The sequence below is a fragment of the Erinaceus europaeus genome, chromosome 10 (assembly GCF_950295315.1).
Source record: "Erinaceus europaeus chromosome 10, mEriEur2.1, whole genome shotgun sequence".
In the NCBI taxonomy this organism is placed as follows: Eukaryota; Metazoa; Chordata; class Mammalia; order Eulipotyphla; family Erinaceidae; genus Erinaceus; species Erinaceus europaeus.
In genome coordinates, this window is record NC_080171.1 from 62,756,820 (window position 1) to 62,775,710 (window position 18,891).

Genomic DNA, 18,891 nt, shown 5'->3' on the forward strand with positions numbered 1-18,891 from the left:
ACATAGATGAGGGATGTTGTTATATAAACCAAATGTGTTTAATTTCTTTTAAGTAATGAGATTTTTTAATGGTTGAATTAATAATTCTAAACTTATCAATATATATTTTATGGTACATTGCCTTTTGGTTGAAGTATGAATGAATCAACTCTCAGTTGAAGTATTTGCAGTTGTAATCTTGATTACTGAATATAGAAAGTTAGTTGTGTGAACTAGTGTGGTACAATTGGAGAAAACCCTAGTGGATCCATGTTTGGAGCTAACAGTGTGCTTTTAATGATGCCCCATGTAGGCAATATCCCTGCAAGAGAGCATCATTAGGATCCAACATATATTTCCTTTCATGTTCTCCTGGGACTCACAATTCTGCAAATAATTATCCAATAAACTTCTCAAAAAACTAAAAATGAAACAAGCAAAAACTCATTCTCAACTGGGTTCCTCCATTCTTTTCATCTTGGTGCTCTGCACCTTATAAGCAACAATTGTGAATAGAATCCCAAATAAAGAGTCCCAGGAGGAAGAAGTTCCCAATTCATGATAAAACACATAGTAAGATAGAGCAAGAAGTAGAAACTACAGTTTTCTTAAATCTTAGACAAGAGCGATAGCTAATTTCTTGTAGAGGGAGGCACAAATTGAAGTTAGACCTTGATAAATTGGTCACAACTTGATGGAATTTAAATGCGCTCAACAGTGCATAGTGAAGGTCTTGGTGCTGCCCTTTTATACACTTGAAGTGGGAGGGGACAGATATTCAAACAGTGAACATCACTGACTACTTTTCTAGCTACTTCCTAGATCCACCTTAGAATGTCTCCCTCAACACGTCTGCTTGATTACCCTCTACTTGCTACTTCAGCATTTTTTTTTTTGCAGTTATGCTTGTACTTTATTATACTTACTCCTTTGTAGCTTTTTACATTGTTTATTTCTTTCTTGTGCAACTTCTTCTTTTTAACTCTCACAGTCTGTTTGAGATAGAAGGCAGTGTACTTATCATTTCATTTTCTGACACCTTTGCTTTTAGGACCTAATCTGTCAGATGATTGGCAAGTACTATGTGTCTGACAGAAACTTCAGTTCAGTTACTTAGAATTATCATTCTTTTTTTTTTTTTTTTAAATATTTTATTTATTTTATTTTTCAGAAAGATGCAGAGGGAGAGAGAGAGAGAAACACCAGAGCACTGCTCAGCTCTGGCTTATGGTGGTGCGGGGGATTGAACCTGGGACTTTGGAGCCTCAGGTATGAGAATCTGTTCGCATAACCATTATGCTGTCTTCCCCGCCCCAGAATTATCATTCTTAAACCAGGCTCTTGTGATGCAGATATATATTTTGAAACTTGCTTGTGTTTGTTGAAGAATCCAGATCACTCAGTTTATTGATCCAGGTGACTGTGATTTAGAATAGGTCAAAGTTATGCAGATTCATTTCTATTTTGTTATTGTGGTGCTCGCTCTTTCTATCCATCTCCTTTTACATTCTATCTCCTTCTTTTTTCTTTTTATCTTTATTTATTTGATAGAGACAGCCAGAAACTGAGAGGAAGAGGGAGATAGAGGAGACAGAGAGACATCTGCAGCACTGCGTCACCACTTGTGAAGCTCTCCCCCTGCAGATGGGGCCTGGGGCTTGAACCTGGGTCCCTGCGCACTATAATGTGTGCTCAACCAGGTGCACCACCACCCAGCCCCTCCATTCTATCTTCTTAAAGAAGAAACATGTGGCTGCCTAGAGCCCCAGCAATAACCCTAATGGCAATTAAAAAAAAAAACAACCCATGAAAACATAAGTGGTGTCTCTGGTCATTTCATTTTAAAATATGTGGACATTTGGGGGTTTTGACATCTGTCCTTTTTCTTCTTCAAAATCATTTTGACAAACTTGGCACTTTTCTTTCATGTGAATGTACTGATTGACTGACATGTAACTTTCACAAATAACTTTTGAGATATTTATAGATTATTTTATTTTTGTCTTTATATTTTTTAGCATAGTACATTTTTCTATATAAAACATCTTGTATATATTTCTTATTTATTTATTTATTTATAAAAAGGAAATATTGACAAAACCATAGGATAAGAAGGGTACAACTCCACACAGTTCCCACCACCAGAACTCCATATCCCATCCCCTCCCTGATAGCTTTCCTATTCTTTAACTCTCTGGGAGTATGGACCCTAGGTCATTGTGGGATGCAGAAAGTTGAAGGTCTGGCTTCTGTAATTGCTTCCCCAATTAACATGGGCATTGATAGGTCGATCCATACTCCCAGCTTATCTGTCTCCTTCCCTAGTAGGGTGGGGCTCTGGGGAAGCAGAGCTCCAGGACACATTGGTGGGGTTGTCTGTCCAGGGAAGTCTGGTTGGCATCATGCTAGCATCTGGAACCTGGTGCCTGAAAAGAGAGTTAACATACAAAGCCAAACAAATTGTTGACCAATCGTGAACTTAAAGGCTGGAGTAGTGCAGATGAAGAGTTGGAGGTGTCTCCATTTTGTAGATAGCTAGTAGGCATATTTTAGTTATATTCCAAAGGGTCTGTGTCTATACTAGTTTTTTTTTTCCCCTGAGCCTGAAATATGATATGCAGGTGGATCCAAGTTATGTCATGGCTGTAAAAGGAACAGAAAACTGGATCAGGGAAGAGAGTAGCTCCCTAATATGGGAAAGGTATAAGTATGGTTGACTGTAAACCCCATTGGTTTGATTTGGCCTGGGGCCCATATTCAGCTTAGGAGCCTATGTGACCTCTGCATCCATGTAGATCTGAGCTCACATTATGTGGTCATGAGTAGGAACATTCCAAATTGCCCCAATATCAGGACCCATCTTCCTCAGGTATAGCATAGAGTACGTTGTCCATCCTCCCTTTGGAGGATGGAACATTCTCTACCGTTGTTGAGCCAAGTTGAGGGCAAGGTCCTATAGGGGCCACAAAGGGGTCTATTTTGTTGTTCCTGATAGAGATGACTGGTAACAATGGAGAGAGGGATTTATTTGAGGTCTAGGCCCATCATTTCTGTTTGGGAATCTCAGGTCTCTCCGATTAGGGCCCCAGCTGGTGGGGTGGCCTGATAGTGACTAAAGAGTCATCGTTAAAGTATGCCAGTCTCTTGCCCTTATTCAGATTTTGCAGTCCTTCCTTTGCTAAGGTTAGCTTTGGAGTGAGTGAGATAACTGTAGTAGGAAGTAAGTGAGGAGGGTATCTAAGTCTAAGTAGACACTATTTCATTAGAAACTTTATACTGACTCACTGCAGACTATTGTGTACTTTTGCTTTCAGGTATATATTTTGCCCTTATTATGGATACATGTGAACATATGCCCTATCTCATGGGACCTGGTCTATATAAAGGTTTTGGGACTTTGTTAGGAAGTGAACCTCCTGGAATGGAATTAGAGAATACTATGAAAGGAAAGGTCGCACCGAGTAATGAAGGGTTGACATTCCATGCCTGATGCCTCTGGAAACAGTCTGAAGTGAATGAAACATGCTGAGGTGGTACTCATTGTGTTGATTAGGTTGTGATCAGTGGATGCAATATCATTTGATATGAATTGAGAGGAGCATGCAGGAAAGTGAGCCCCACCCTAGAGGTTCCAGGACTGGGGGAAATACAGGCTCTATTGAGGAAGTTCCTGCTGTGTTAGGGTTAAGAAGACAATAGATAGTTACTGCTATAATCACATTATTTGGCAGTTGGGTTAATTTGAAAAAATCCCTTTGTTAGGATTTGCTGTATCATATACAACATCACCATAATTTATAACATCAACAACATCAACATAATTTATATTCTTTGACATTATTTATATATAGCTGTGTCACTGGTTGCTTCTGTTCTCCCTGGTCTAGGCTTTTGAGAGAATCAACATATCAAAGACTCAGCCTATGTATTAAAAAGTCTTGGTATGACTTTAAAAAGTTTGAGACATACAATTTCCCCCCTCTCATATTAAATAATGATTTATATGACTACAATAGGAGTGTACATAAACACCATTCCCACCACCAAAAGACTGTTACATCCCATCCCTCCCCACCCCTTCCCCATGAAGCTGAACATCTACCCTCACCCTCATCCCAGGGTTTTTACTTTGGTGCCCTATTCCAAATTCAGTCAAATCCTGCTTTGAGTTTCCCTTTTTGTTATTCTTTCTCAATTTCTGTTTATGAGTGTGATCATCCCATACTCATCTTTGCCTTTCTGACTTAGCTCACCTAATATAATTTCTTCTAGCTCCAGTCAAGATGGGTCAGAGAAGGTGGGTTCATTGTTCTTAACAGCTGCACAGTATTCAATTGTGTATATATACCACAGCTTTCTCAGCCACTCATCTGTTGTTGGGCACCTGGGTTGCTTCCAGATTTTAGCTATATGAATTGTGCTGCTATGAACATTGGTGTACACATATCTTTTTGGTTGGGTGTTATGGAGTCCTTGGGGTATATCCCCAGGAGAGGAATTACTGGGTCATATGGAAGGTCCATGTTTAGCCTTGTGAGAGTTCTCCAGACTGCTCTCCAGAGGTTGGACCATTTTACATCCCCACTAGCAGTTCCTCTGTCCCTACAGCCTCTCTAGCATTTGTTGCTGCTGTCCTTTTTGATGTATGCCATTCTCACAGGGGTGAGGTGGTATCTCAATGTTGTCTTTATTGTCTTTTATTTGTTTACATTTCTCTGACAATCAGTGACCTGGAGCAATTTTTCATATGTTTGTTAGCCTTTTGGATCTCTTCTGTAGTGAATGTTCTGTTCATATCCTCTGCCCATTTTTGGATGGGGTCATTTGCTTTTTTGGTGCTAAGTTTGCTGAGCTCTTTGTATATTTTGGTGATTAGTCTCTTGTCTGATGTATGGCATGTGAAGATCTTCTCCCATTCTGTGAGGGATCTCCTTGTTTGTGTGATAGTTTCTTTGGCCTTGTATATATTTCTAATTGTGGTTTTATTGTGGTTTTCTTTTATCTGATTGAGACAGAGAGTCAGAAAAAGTGAAAGAGATGATAGCATCAAAGCTTCTTGCATTGTGATGGGGGCCAGGCTCGAACCAGGGTCACACAGCAAAGCAGCACACTATCTAAGTGAAGTATTTTGCCTGACCACTCTAATTATGTTTTATAATTTTTCAGAAAAGGGACCTCACATCTTTTGTGAGGTCTTCTCACAGTATTTTAAGTGTCTTGCCATTAAAAAGCATTTCTCCTGAAAATGACATTTAAAACTATTTGTTGCTGCTGTTTTGTCACTCTAGTTTTGTTTCTTCATCTTGCACTTGACTACCTTGCTAAATGTTTATATTGATTGAAAATAATTAAATGAGCAAAAAAAAATCTTCAAACCAAAAAGTTACTAACCATTTCACTCTCATGCTTTTAAATTTTTTATTGCTACTCACTTTTAAAAATTGCAAAAAATGTTAATTTAAAGGATTTCTGTCATCACAGAGGTTCAGTTCCACTACTATCTCCTCCTCAGTACACCTTACCCTCCACTGAACCGTCATCCTCCTGAATCTCCAATCTCTCCCTCAACTTCTTTCTTTCCTCACTGCCCCCCAGACTACGCCTACTTCCCCAGTGTCCAGATCTTCTTCAATAGACCACCATCCATTAAGGTTTCACTTAGTATTTTCTCTTGCTCTGTTTCTTAGGTTCGACCTATGAGTGAAATGATCTTTACTTTATATAATGTTCATCGTCTTTAGGATAATTCTAAGACTCTACTTGACTTTTCTTTAAAAAAATATTTATTTTTCCTTTTGTTGCCCTTTTTTTTTTAAACTGTTGTAGCTATTGATGTCATTGTTGTTAGATAGGACAGAGAGAAATGGAGAGAGGAGGAGAAGACAGAGATGGGGGAGAGAAAGATAAGACACCTGCAGACCTGCTTCACCACCTGTGAAGCAACTACCCTGCAGGTGGGGAGCCAGGGCTTGAACCAGGATTCTTAGGCCGGTCCTTGCGCTTTATTCCACGTATGCTTAACCCAATGTGCTACTGCCTGACTCCCTCTACTTGACTTTTCAAGTTCTTAATCTCACTGACTTCTTTCCTTGTTCTTTGAAAATCCATGAATTTTCTTCCCCCTGTGATCTCACACAGTTTTCAGCCTTGGATATCCTTTCCACTTCACTTGTGTGTGAGGGAATCTTATTAATTACAGCTACCTCCTCAGGGAGCCTTCCTGGGTTTACCCACTTGAAATTAATGTTATTCTGTTGTGTACCCTTAACCCTTCATTGTTAATATAAATGCCAGACATTTTGTATTTACACTCTATATTTTTGAGGCAAATAATGGTCACATAAATTGAAGTTAGAAACCATAAAAGATAGTTGGGTAACACAGTGCAATGTAGGACTTAAAGGAATCTTTTTTAGAGTCAAGCTATCCTAGGTTTAAATCATGACTAATCACTTTGTAAACTAGAGGAAGTTACCTAACATTTTTGAGCATCAAGTTTCCTTCTCCTGAAAAAGAAATTGCTTTGAGGGTTGAATTAAGACTAGATCCAGGTAAAATGTTCATTCTGACACCTGCCCCTTGGTAATTTACTCATTATACTTAACCCTTATAATTGTAAGGCAGCTGCTTAATTGATGTTGGTTCAATAAGTTTATCTCCATTCTTTAATTTACAGGTGAGAAGACTGAGAGGAGAAGTAAAGAGACTTCCTCAAAGCCATACCTTCTGTTTGGGGTAGGTCTGCAGCTAGCACCATTACATTCTAGCAACCAAGTGAAGCCAGGGACCTATAGATTGTGTAAAACCACACTGTTCACAGATTTAATTTCTGAAAACATTTGATTAGAAGTTCCAAGATACATAAGATATCACCCCATATTATATGTACTACTTAATCATCTAGTTGACCAGATTCACTTAAAAAAAATTTTCAGAAGTGTTTCCCTCCTCCTCAACTCTGGCTATTGGTGATACAGAGGATTGAACCTGGGACTTGAGAGCCTCAAGCATGAAAGTTTTTGCATAACCATTTTGCTCTCTCCCCTACTCCAGAAGTGCATCTTAAGTACATAAAATGGAAAGTAACAACTATCTTCTGAGTACATTCTCTGAAGTATTTCAGTTGTTCCCATTATTGCAAAACGAAGGTACCAAAAGAAGCAAAATTGAATAGTTATAGCAAGAGACAAAGCCTACTTTTCTTCTACCATAATTATGACCACACAGAAATAAGGTGTTTGAATGCTTTCTATGGAGAATAAGAAGTATTTTGAATAAAGTGCTGTCACCCAAGTCAGTAATACCCCAAGCAAGTTTTATGGCTCTGTAAGGAAATTAGCCTCCTCATTTATGAATTTAGTGGTGTTTGGGATGTAGAAAGTAACTATATATATGTGAGTTTGGAAATGGATTGACTTTGGGCTATTCCTACTTTATAAATAATAATGATCCTTTCCCAACATGAAGTAGTGTGAAATGAAAAAAAAAAATCTATCCCTAGAATATAAAATTACATCATAACCCAATTTGCATTTCTCTACCCCAAGCATATTTTCTTCAAGTTCCACTTAGAGAAAGAAAGTTACTGTGTGATAATTAATTTTAACAAGCACTTGGCAAACTGAGCAGGACAAGCTACCCTGGACCAACTATGAACTTGAACTATAATTTTTATGATCCCCTCCCCACAGTGATATTATTTAGACATTTTAGATTTTCTGGAATGCAACTTTTTTAAACCTTCATTTAGATTTTTAAAAAACAATCCACTTGAATACACACATAGTTTGTAAAAACTGTTAAGAAATGTGGGAGATAATTGGATCTTGCTAGAGCAAAACTAGAAGCATATTTATTATTTGCTATTCATTAAAAAGGCCACTTGTTTTTCTTTTATTTTTCCCTTGTGTTCAGAAAAAAAAGTGCACATCTCCTGACTTAAAATATATAGCTCATTAGTGTAAAAAGTGCTTTAGAATCAGATCCTTATGTCATTTCCCATGCAGTATCTTTTTTCTTTTTCTTAAACCACCATTTGGTAAAAGCAAGTGATAGATTTGAAATGTAATCAGAAATATTGCAGCACCTTTTCTCTTTAATATCCCTATATGTAGAATGAGGATAAGCAAATATTGAGTCATTCTTAAGCAGGAAAATAAATTTTGAGTGAACTAGTGTTATGATTTGATAGCAGTAACTTGCTTCTCATCTAACCAGAGAACTTACTGATCTGTGCTAAATTATTTATGCATATCTCTAGATTTATAATTTATATAAAAGTTTCAAAATACTAATTATGGCAAAAAAGACACTCTGTAATTTACCAGGCAAGCTACTGAAAAGATGAAGCTTTCTTTGCATATTTTAAGATGAAAAAACATGACAGTCCATCCCTCTTCATGTTTTTAAGGAGACCTAGCTATCTCACCTCATCAAATACTAATCAATATCTGTGACAACTCATCAAATTCCATTACTCATATAAAATATTACTTTTTATATTTTGTAATAAAAAATTTTAAATTGTGATTAGTGGAAGTGCCAGGATAGCCTGAGGGTACTTCTTCCTGAGCTAGTGCTCTCTGGGTTGGAGAGAACTCAACTGGAGCCGATCTAGGCTGCTGCGTGGGAGAGGGATCAGGAACTCATGCCGCACCAACTTTGCAGGAGATACACTCTGGAACTCTCAGAGCCGGAAAGCAATTTCCAAGTGTCTTTAATCAGAAGAGCAGCTGTTTTTATACTCTCCAAGTAGGGTGGAAACAGGATGTGATATAGAGAGGGTGGAGAGAAAAGTGACTGGTGAAAATCAGAGTGTGACAAGGAGGGGGCGGAACAGGCGAGAATCCTATCACTGAACCACCAATGCCCTGGAGGGAGTGCTTTATGTAAATGTAAAAGTGATTTATGTAAATAGACCAAAGCTTTGGATCAGTAAATCCCTATATAGGCATATGGTTAAGCAGAAGCCAGGGGGAGGTGGCATACTACCCAACATGGAAGACTAAATACATATCTGAATTTTTCACGCTTTTTACTTGGGAATATCTGGAATGACTACTCTACAAACATTGACACTTAAATGGCTTGTTGTTTTGTCACCTAAAATGTAATAACATCCTGTGGGAGAATTTCCAGAAGAGATATTCAGCATGCCACATTTTTACTGGCCACAGACATGTATTATGGCCTAATCATTCTCCATGGTCAGCAAAAATCTGTAAGTCCTCAAACATTACTAGGTGTCAATGGAGCCTAAGTTCCAGATGCCATAGTGCTGTCCTACAGCCTATTTGACACCTGATGTGAAGGGAGGGTGTTTGTAATGGATACAACTGTTATGTGATATGAGTACAATGGTTAATTTATTAACCATTGCAGCCATAAATCTGTTGGAGAATCCCTTTAAATGTGCTACATGGGAGACCTTGACTGTTAAAGGAGACTTGTGGCTTTACTTCTTCTGGTAAAGTGATGCCACCCTATGCAGATTCTCCCTTCACTATTTGTTCCCATTATCACACTGTCCTGCTCTTTGTTGATACAAGCTGTTTTATAATTATAATTATAATTTTATAATCCTTTATCTTTATACAAAGTAGTAAAAAGACAAGAAACCTAAAGATTGGGGCTTCACCACACATGGTCTTCCATCAGATTGTGGATCAGTGTCAGTCACCCCAGACTTCTTAAAACTAGGCTTGGTTCATGAATAATTATTAATTGTTCCTGCATTGGAGACTTTGAGTCATCCCACACTGTTCAAGTTAAACTTTCTCTTATTAAAATATAACTTGATCATTCACTGTACTGTAAACTTCCACAAAGCCGAATCTACGCTTTGATTAAAGAAATTTTCTTATTTTATCCTTGTTTATAATGAGAAAGTTCATAAGTTAAGTTGCATTAATATTTATCAAGAATTTAACATAAACAAGGCACTAAGTTTAGAGGCAATGGACAGACCAAGATGACTACAACTACTACTCCTTCTCCTACCCCCTCTTCTGTCCCAACTCCTCCTCCTCCTCCTCTCCTCCTTTTTCTTCACTAGGGTTGTCTCTGGGGATTGGTGCCTGCATGACGACTCCACTGTTTCTGATGGCTTTTTCTTTTTCCTTCCTCCCTTCCTTCCTTCCTTCCTCCCTTCCTTCCTTCCTTCCTTCCTTCCCTCCTCCCTCCCTCCCTCCCTCCCTTCCTTCCTACCTTTCCTGGTAGAGACAGAAAGAAATAGAGATGGGGTGTGGAGGGAAAAGAGATACTTGAAGCACTGCTCTACTGCTCATGAAGCTTCCTTCCTGCAGGTGGAGACTGGGGACTTGCATCCTCATACATGGTAAGATGTATGCTCTACCAAGTGCACTACCTGTTCGCTGCCCCAGTTGCTAATTCTTCAGTGATATGGGATTGTTTCTGTGCCTTTAAAACTGGTATTAATAGCATCCTTCTGCAGTTTTTTCCCTTTCAAATTTTTTAAAAAATTTCTTTATTGGGGAATTAATGTTTTTACATTTGGAAGTAAATTTGTGCATGCATACCATTTCCCAGTTTTCCATATAACAATACAACCCCCTCTAGGTCCTCTGTCATCCTTTTTGGACCTGTATTCTCCACGCCAACCCCCAACCCAGAGTCTTTTACTGTGGTGCAACGTGCCAATTCCAATTCAGGTTCTCCTTGTGTTTTCTCTTCTGATCATGTTTTTCAACTTCTGCCTGAGAGTGAGATTATCCCATATTCAACCTTATGTTTCTGACTTATTTCACTTAACATGAATTTAAAAAAATTAAAAAAAAATTTATTTATTTATTTTCCCTTTTATTGCCCTTGTTGCTTTTCATTGTTGTTGTTATTGATGTCATCGTTGTTGGATAGGACAGAGAGAAATGGAGAGAGGAGGGGAAGACAGAGAGGGGAAGAGAAAGACAGACACCTGCAGACCGGCTTCAACACCTGTGAAGCGTCTCCCCTGCAGGTGGGGAGCCGGGGGCTCGAACCGGGATCCTTACGCCTATCCTTGTGCTTTTTGCCACCTGTGCTTAACCCTCTGCATTATCGCCCAACTCCCACTTAACATGAATTTTTCAAGGTCCATCCAAGATCGGCTGAAAATGGTGAAGTCACCATTTTTTATAGCTGAGTAGTATTCTTTTGTGTATATATACCACAACTTGCTCAGCCACTCATCTGTTGTTGGACACCTGGGTTGCTTCCAGGTTTTGGCTATTACAAATTGTGCTGCTAAGAACATATGTGTACACAGATCTTTTTGGATGGGTGTGTTGGGTTATATATATCCCCAGGAGAGGAATTGCAGAATCATAGGGTAGGTCCATTTCTAGCCTTCTGAGAGTTCTCCAGACTGTTCTCCACAGAGGTTGGACCAATTTACATCCCCACCAACAGTGCAGGAGGGTTCCTTTGACCCCACAACCTCTCCAACATTTGCTGCTGTTACTTTTTCTGATGTATGACATTCTCACAGGAGTGAAGTGGTATCTATTGTTGTCTTTATTTGCATTTCTCTGACAAAGACTTGGAGCATTTTTTTCATGTGTTTCTTGGCCTTTTGGGTCTCTTCTGTGGTGAATATTCTGTCCATTTCTTCTCCCCACTTTTGGATAGGGTTGTTTGTTTTCTTGTTGTTGAGTTAGGCAAGTTCTTGATATCTTTTGGTTATTAGCCACTTGTCTGATGTATGGCATGTAAAGATCTTCTCCCATTCTGTGAGAGGTCTCTTGGTTTGGGTAGTGGTTTCTTTTGCTGTGCAGAAGCTTTTTAGTTTTATGTAGTCCCATAGGTTTATGCTTGCCTTAGTTTTCTTTGTAATTGGATTTGTTTCATTGAAGATGTCTTTAAAATTTATGTGGAATAGAGTTCTGTCAATATTTTCCTCTAAGTATCTGAGAGTTTCTGGTCTAACATTAAAGTTCTTGATCAACTTGGAATTTACTTTTGTGTTTGGTGAAATATAGTGGTTCAATTTCGGTCTTCTGCATGTTTCAACCCAATTTTTTCAACACCATTTGTTGAAGAGACTCTGCTTTCCCCATGTAATAGTCTGGGCCCCTTTGTCAAAGATTAGATGTCCATAGGTGTGGGGTCTTACTTCTGGGCCCTCAATTCTATTCCACTGGTCAGTATGTCTATTCATGTTCCTGTACCAAGCAGTTTTGATGACAATGGCCCTATAATACAATTTGAGATCTGAGAATGTGATACCTTCAATTCTGTTCTTTCTTCTCAAGATTGTTATGGCAATTCTAGGTCTTTTCTGGTTCTAGATAAACATTTGTAGCATTTGTTCTATTCTTCTAAAAAATGTTGATCTTAATGGGGATAGAATTAAATTTGTATATGGCTCTGGGTAGTATATTCATTTTGATGATGTTAATTCTTCCAACCCAAGAACATGGAATATCTTTCTACTTCTTTGTGTCTTTTTCAATTTCCTTGAGTAGTGGCTCATAATTTTCAGTATACAAGTATTTCACTTCTTTGGTTAGGTTTATTCCTAGATATTTTATTGTTTTTGTTGCTACAGTAAAAGGAATTGATTGCTGGATTTCATGTTCTTCTAACTTACTGTTTGCATAGAGGAATGCCACTGACTTTTGAATGTTAATTTTGTAGCCTGACACCTTACTGTATTTCCTGATGATTTCCAAAAGCTTCTTGCTGTATTCCTTAGGGTTTTCTATGTATACTATTATGTCATCTGCAAATAGGGAGAGTTTGACTTCTTCTCTTCTAATCTGTATCCCTTGAATAACTTGCTCCTGCCTGATTGCTATGGCAAGAACTTCCAACACTATGTTGAATAATAATGGTGATAGTGAGCATCCCTGTCTAGTGCCTGATCTGAGGGGAAATGCTTCCAGTTTTTCACCATTGAGTATGATGTTGGCTGTAGGTTTGCTATATATAGACTCGACTATCTTCAAGAATTTTCCATCTATTCCCATTTTTTGTAGTGTTTTGATCATAGAGGGATGTTGTGTTTTGTCAAAGGCTTTCTCTGCATCTATTGATATGACCATGTGGCTTTTGGTCTTGCTTTTGTTGATGTGGTGAATCACCTTGATTGATTTATGTATATTAAACCAAACTTGTATACCTGGGATAAACCCCACTTGGTCATGATGAACAATCTTTTTAATATACTGCTGTATCTGGTTGGCTAGAATATTGTTCAATATTTTAGCATCTATATTCATCAGAGATATTGGTCTGTAGTTTTCTTCTTTGGTTGTATCCCTGTCTGCTTTTGGTATCAAAGTGATGTTGGCTTCATAGAAGCTGGAAGGAAGTATTCCTGCATTTTCAATCTTCTGGAAGACTTTTAAAAGTAGAGGTATTAACTCTTCCTTGAAGGTTTTGTACAATTCATTTGTAAAATCATCTGATCCAGGACTTTTATACTTGGGAAGGTTTTTGATAACTGTTTCAATTTCACTAGCTGTGATGGGCCTGTTCATGTTATCTAGTTCCTCTTAATTTTGGAAGTTCGTAGGTATCTAGGAAATTGCCCATTTCTTCCAGGTTCTCTGGTATGGTGGCATATAGTTGTTCATAGAAGTCTTGAAGGATATGCTGAATTTCTGCAGTGTCTGTTGTAATATCTTCTCTTTGATTTATGATCTGATTTATTTGGGTCTTCTCCCTTTTTTGTTTTATGAGTCTGGCTAAAAGTTTGTCGATTTTGTTCACTCTTTCGAAGAACCAACATTTACTTTCATTGATCTTTTGTATGGTTTTCTTATTTTCAATGTTACTGATTTCTGTCCTAACTTTAGTGATTTCTGTCTTTCTGGTTGCTTTAGGGTTCCTTAGTTTTTCTTCTTCTAGGTCTTTAAGATATGCAGTCAGGCTGTTTATTTGTGCTTTTTCTTGTTTCCTAATGTGTGTTTGTATCGCTATGAACTTCCCTCTCAGTACTGCCTTAGCTGTGTCCCAAATATTTTGATAGCTTGTGTCTTTATTTTCATTGAACCCTGGAAACATTTTGATTTCTTCCTTTATTTCCTCTTTGACCCAGTAGTTGTTAAGGAGTATACTGTTGAGCTTCCACATTTTGGGACTATTATGAATCTTTTGCTGATTGTTAAATGTTAGTTTAATTCCACTGTGGTCTGAGAAGATACTTGGGATGATTTAAATGCTCTTGAATTTGCTGATGCTGTCTTTGTGGCCTAACATATGGTCTATCCTTGAGAATGACCCATGTGGACTTGAGTTAAAGTGTGTATTCTAGTTTCTTGGGATGAATGACTCTGAAAATGTCCAATAGTTGTAGTTTATCTATCTTCTCATTTAGCACCCTCATGTCTTTATTATTTTTTTGCCTGAATGATCTGTCAAGATGAGAGAGGTTGGTGTTGATGTCCCCTACTATGACTGTGTTGCTGTTAATATATTGCTGTAGCTCTTTCAGTGATGTTTGATGTATTTAGATGCCTTTTCATTGGGTGCATAGATGTTAATAATTGTTACATCTTCTTGATTGACTAGACCTCTGAGCATTAAGTAGGGTCTTCCTTTATCTTTTTAAATTTTATTTATTTTAAAGTCTATCGTGTGAGATATGAGAATAGCTGTCTCTGCCCTTTTTTGTGGGCCATTGGCTTGTATGATGTTTTTCCATCCTTCCACTTTGAGTCTGTGTTTGTCTTGTTGAGTTAGGTGAGTTTCCTGTAGACAGCATATTGTTGGGTTGTGTTTCTTATCCATCTGATGCTGGGGCTCATCTGGGGTGACTCCAGTCGGGAAGGTTGGCTTACCGAGACTCAATCACTGGCTCAAGAGACTATGTGATAAAGAAAGAGACTCGGGGAGGATTCTGAACAAACACTCTCTATTTATTCGGAGGTGGGCTTGGGTGTATATAGAGATTTAAACAAAGAACATTTTCCAAACACATCAGAAATTACAGGTTTCTTAAAGTCAGCTTGCACCTATGGTAGGGGGCTGGTATGACAAGAATTGATGCAGATACATAAAGGTCAAGATAATTGGTATCCTGATGCAGGCATTAAATACCCAGAGGCATTTGAGAGAAGAATAGGGGTTAAACCAGTTAAGGTGAGATAGAGAAGATAAACAAGGCTTGATGTAAATTAATAACATCAAAGAGCACTGTTAGGAGTGTGTGATAAGGTATGTTCTCCTTTGTGATCAGAAGGTGAGGTGAACTTTGAGTAAATGAACCTTAAAGCAGGCAAGGCATGTGGCCTGCCAGCAGGGAGAAACTAAGTGAAAGAGGTCTGCAGGTTTTCTGTGAGCCTGGGAGGCTAATAAGGCAAGCTTAGTCTGGGAGATTTTTTCCCTCTTGGCTCATATCTATGATGAGAGAGGCTAACAAGCAGGGTGTCTTTCCAGACCTCCATCGGAGGATGGGGGGAGCTTCCCTAAGCTCTACCAAGCTTTCAAATAGTCCCACATGTCTTCCTACTCTGTGTCTTTTAATGGGCATATTCAGGCCATTGAAATTTATTTATATCAAAGTTTGAAGATATTTTAATGCCATTCTTATAGAGTTTCAGAGTGTTCTGATAGATGACATTTATGGTGGTCTGATTATTTATAGTAGACTTTTCCGAACTTCTTTCTGGGCAGGCTTGGTGACAGTTGATTCTTTCAAGTCTTGCTTGTTTGAGAAGGTTTTGATGCCTCCATCTAGTCTGAATGATAGTCTAGCAGGATACAGTCCTCTTGGTTGAAAGCCTTTCTCACTGAGCACTCTATAGATATCTTGCCGTTCTCTTCTGGCCTGGACTGTTTGTGTGGAGAAATCTGCTGTGAATCTTATGGGTTTTCCTCTGTAGGTGACTCTTTGTTTTTCTCTTGCAGCCTTCAGGATTCTTTCTTTATCCTTGTTCCTTTCCATTCTAAATATTATGTGTCTTGGTGTCTTTAAGTCTGGGTTAATTCTGACCCTCTGGGCTTCTTGAACCTTTATATCTTTTTTGTTGTCTAGACTAGAGAAGTTCTCAGCTATTATATCCTAAAGAATGCTTTCTTCCTCTCCCTCTCTTTCTTTCTCTGGTAAGCCAATAATGCGCATAGTATTTCTTTTGAAGTCATCCCATAGTGTTGTATGCTTTACATTGGTTTGTTCTAGATCTCCCCCTGCCAGTAAAATTGGTTCAGTCCTGCTAGCTTCACGGGCCGCTTGTCCTCGCCCCAAGGAACCCCGAGAGAGTTCCAGAGTTCCAGAGTTCGAGAGTGCTTGGCGCCGTCGCGGGGGAAAGAGGCAACAGAGTTGTGTTTGGTGATTAGTTTGGGTTAGTTTATGAATCGTTGTTCTTGAATAAAGAAATACAGCTTCCCTGCCCAGCTGTATGTCTCTGGTCGTCTCTGTTACCCGCCCATGAAGCTAGCCCGGCCAGCTGGAGCCTCCAAATTTTAACAACAAATGGCTCCCACGTGGACCTGACCTGTGCATCTCTCAGATAAGTGAAGATAATTTGGCTACCTATGTACTATGGCCTTCTCTTCTGCTTGTGAAGAAATCTCCAAAGGCCTCTGCTTTTTCTTCACGAGACTGTTTTGCTGTTTCTGGAACATTTATCTCTGGACCACTCTGTGGTTTCCACTCGCTCGGGAAAACTGAGAACAGCCAGCAGGAATAGCCAGTGGGCGGGAGGCGAGGCGCGGAGCTGCTGTTTCCACCTGGTTAAACAGCCAGCCAGCTGGCTGTGCCCAGACAACCCCGCGCACCGCACCCGCAGCCCCGCAGCCCCGCAGCCCGCAGGAGGCCAACGCCAGCACGCAGGATCCTGATGCTAGCACGCAGGAGCCCGATGCCACCACACAGGAGCCTGACGCCAACACACAGGAGCCCGATGCCACCACACAGGAGCCCAATGCCAGCACGCAGGCCAGCCCACAGGAGCTGGCTCTCCACCACGTGGCGCAGGGCACTGGACGTGTGATCCCTCCATGCTGCTCGGCCACTGTGAGCAGGGCAGCAGACATGACAGGGCCATGGGGCAGGGCCGCGGCGGCCTATTATGGCCGCCACCCCTGGGCACCTCAGCCCACGCCTTCTACAAGGCTGGCCCGCCCGCCCTTGTGCTATGAATTCTGGAACGATCCCAGACCTCCCGGACCCCCGGGCTCCCTGCCGAAACTGGGCACACGAGATCTCCAGCTGCCGGTCCGGTCTGAAGGCAGACAAGCTGGAGTACGCAGAGATTTGTACAGAGATCGCAACCTGCAATTCCTATAAGTAAAGCTGCCCAAGAGACCACCACTGGACAACGCACACCCCCACAACTAAGACAGTACATATCTAAATTCGTGTTTGAAATGACATGTCTTCGTAACAAAGGTTTCTCTCCTTGTACATTAATGACCATGTTTATGTGTATGTTTAAAGTTTGGTAAACAGTAACTTTAAGGCTAAATTCTTACTAGGCAAAGTTAAATGAAAAAGGTTTTCAACATAATTCTCATAAAGATAAAATTAACTTACATTTAAAGTCTGAGGTAAAAATTAGTTAACAATCAATATATTTTAAGTTGGTCTAAAGACCTGCGCACACCTAGGGTGTGTCTCCATCTTGAATGGGTATAACAAAAGGTTAAATAGACTTGTTGATATGTAAAAGTCTCGATTACCTTCTCTATTAGAAATGGTAGATCGCACAATGGCTATGCTAATTATTCTCATGCCTGAGGTTTTCTTTCCTGCGCACACCTAGGGTGTGTCTCCATCTTGAATGGGTCTAACAAAAGGTTAAAAAGACGTTGTTGATATGTAAAAGTCTCAAATTCCTTCTCTATTAGAAATTTTAGATTGTGCTGTGGTTATGCTAATAACAAGTTTTGTTTCATAGTAAGTAAATTGCAGCCAGCTGCCTTTGGGACTCTAGGCCATTCCCCACCCCCATGCAAATGCCTGTCGAGGCAAGTACGCCCCCCAGAGTCAAGAAATGTTTTTTTTTTAAGCTGATAAAGTTTTGCCCACAGAGGCAAGAAATGGCCCCCTCAGGCCTTCCCTTGGCAGCACACTGGTTCTTGTTACTTGCTTACATGTTTCTCCATGTTTGTGCCAGCTTCTTTTTTAAAAATGCCTGTATGATAGAGGTTTCTGTTCACCCCACACCCCTGATACTGTGGTCATTTAGTTAAAAAGAAAAGGGGGAATTGTTGTTTGCTTTACATTGGGTTGTTCTAGCTCTCCCCCTGCCACGAAAATTGGTTCAGTCCTGCTAGTTTCGCGGGCCGCTTGTCCCCGCCCCAAGGAACCCCGAGAGAGTTCCAGAGTTCCAGAGTTCCAGAGTTCGAGAGTGCTTGGCGCTGTTGCAGGGGAAAGAGGCAACAGAGTTGTGTTTGGTGATTAGTTTGGGTTAGTTTATGAATCGTTGTTTCTGAATAAAGAAATACAGCTTCCCTGCCCAGCCGTATGTCTCTGGTCGTCTATGTTACCCGGCCAGCTAGAGCCTCTGAATTTTAACAACACCATAGGTCTCTGTTGTTGTTTTCAGTATCTCTTAATCTTTTTGAGATCTCTTACTTCTTTTTTAGTTGTCTCTAATTCGTCCTAGATCTTGCTAATTCTGTCTTCAGCCTCATTTAATCTATTCTCTCTCTCCTCTACTGTTTTCTGGAGTTCATTTATTTTGTTATCCTGTTCTGATACTGTTTTAGCTTGTTCAGCTAATTGTGTTCTTAGCTCATCTATTTCAGCTTTCAGCTCTCCAATAACCTTGAGATAATTAAGTGTTTTCTTCCAGAGTCTCATTTGTTGTTTCTGCATTTCTGATGACAATTCTTTCAAACTGTTTACTCACTCCTGTGATTATTTCCTTAATTGGTGTTTGGAGGTTGACCTCATTATTTCGTGCTTCAACCTTTGGGGAACTTTTAGCTGGACTCTTGTTCTGGTTCAGTTGTCCAATATTTCTT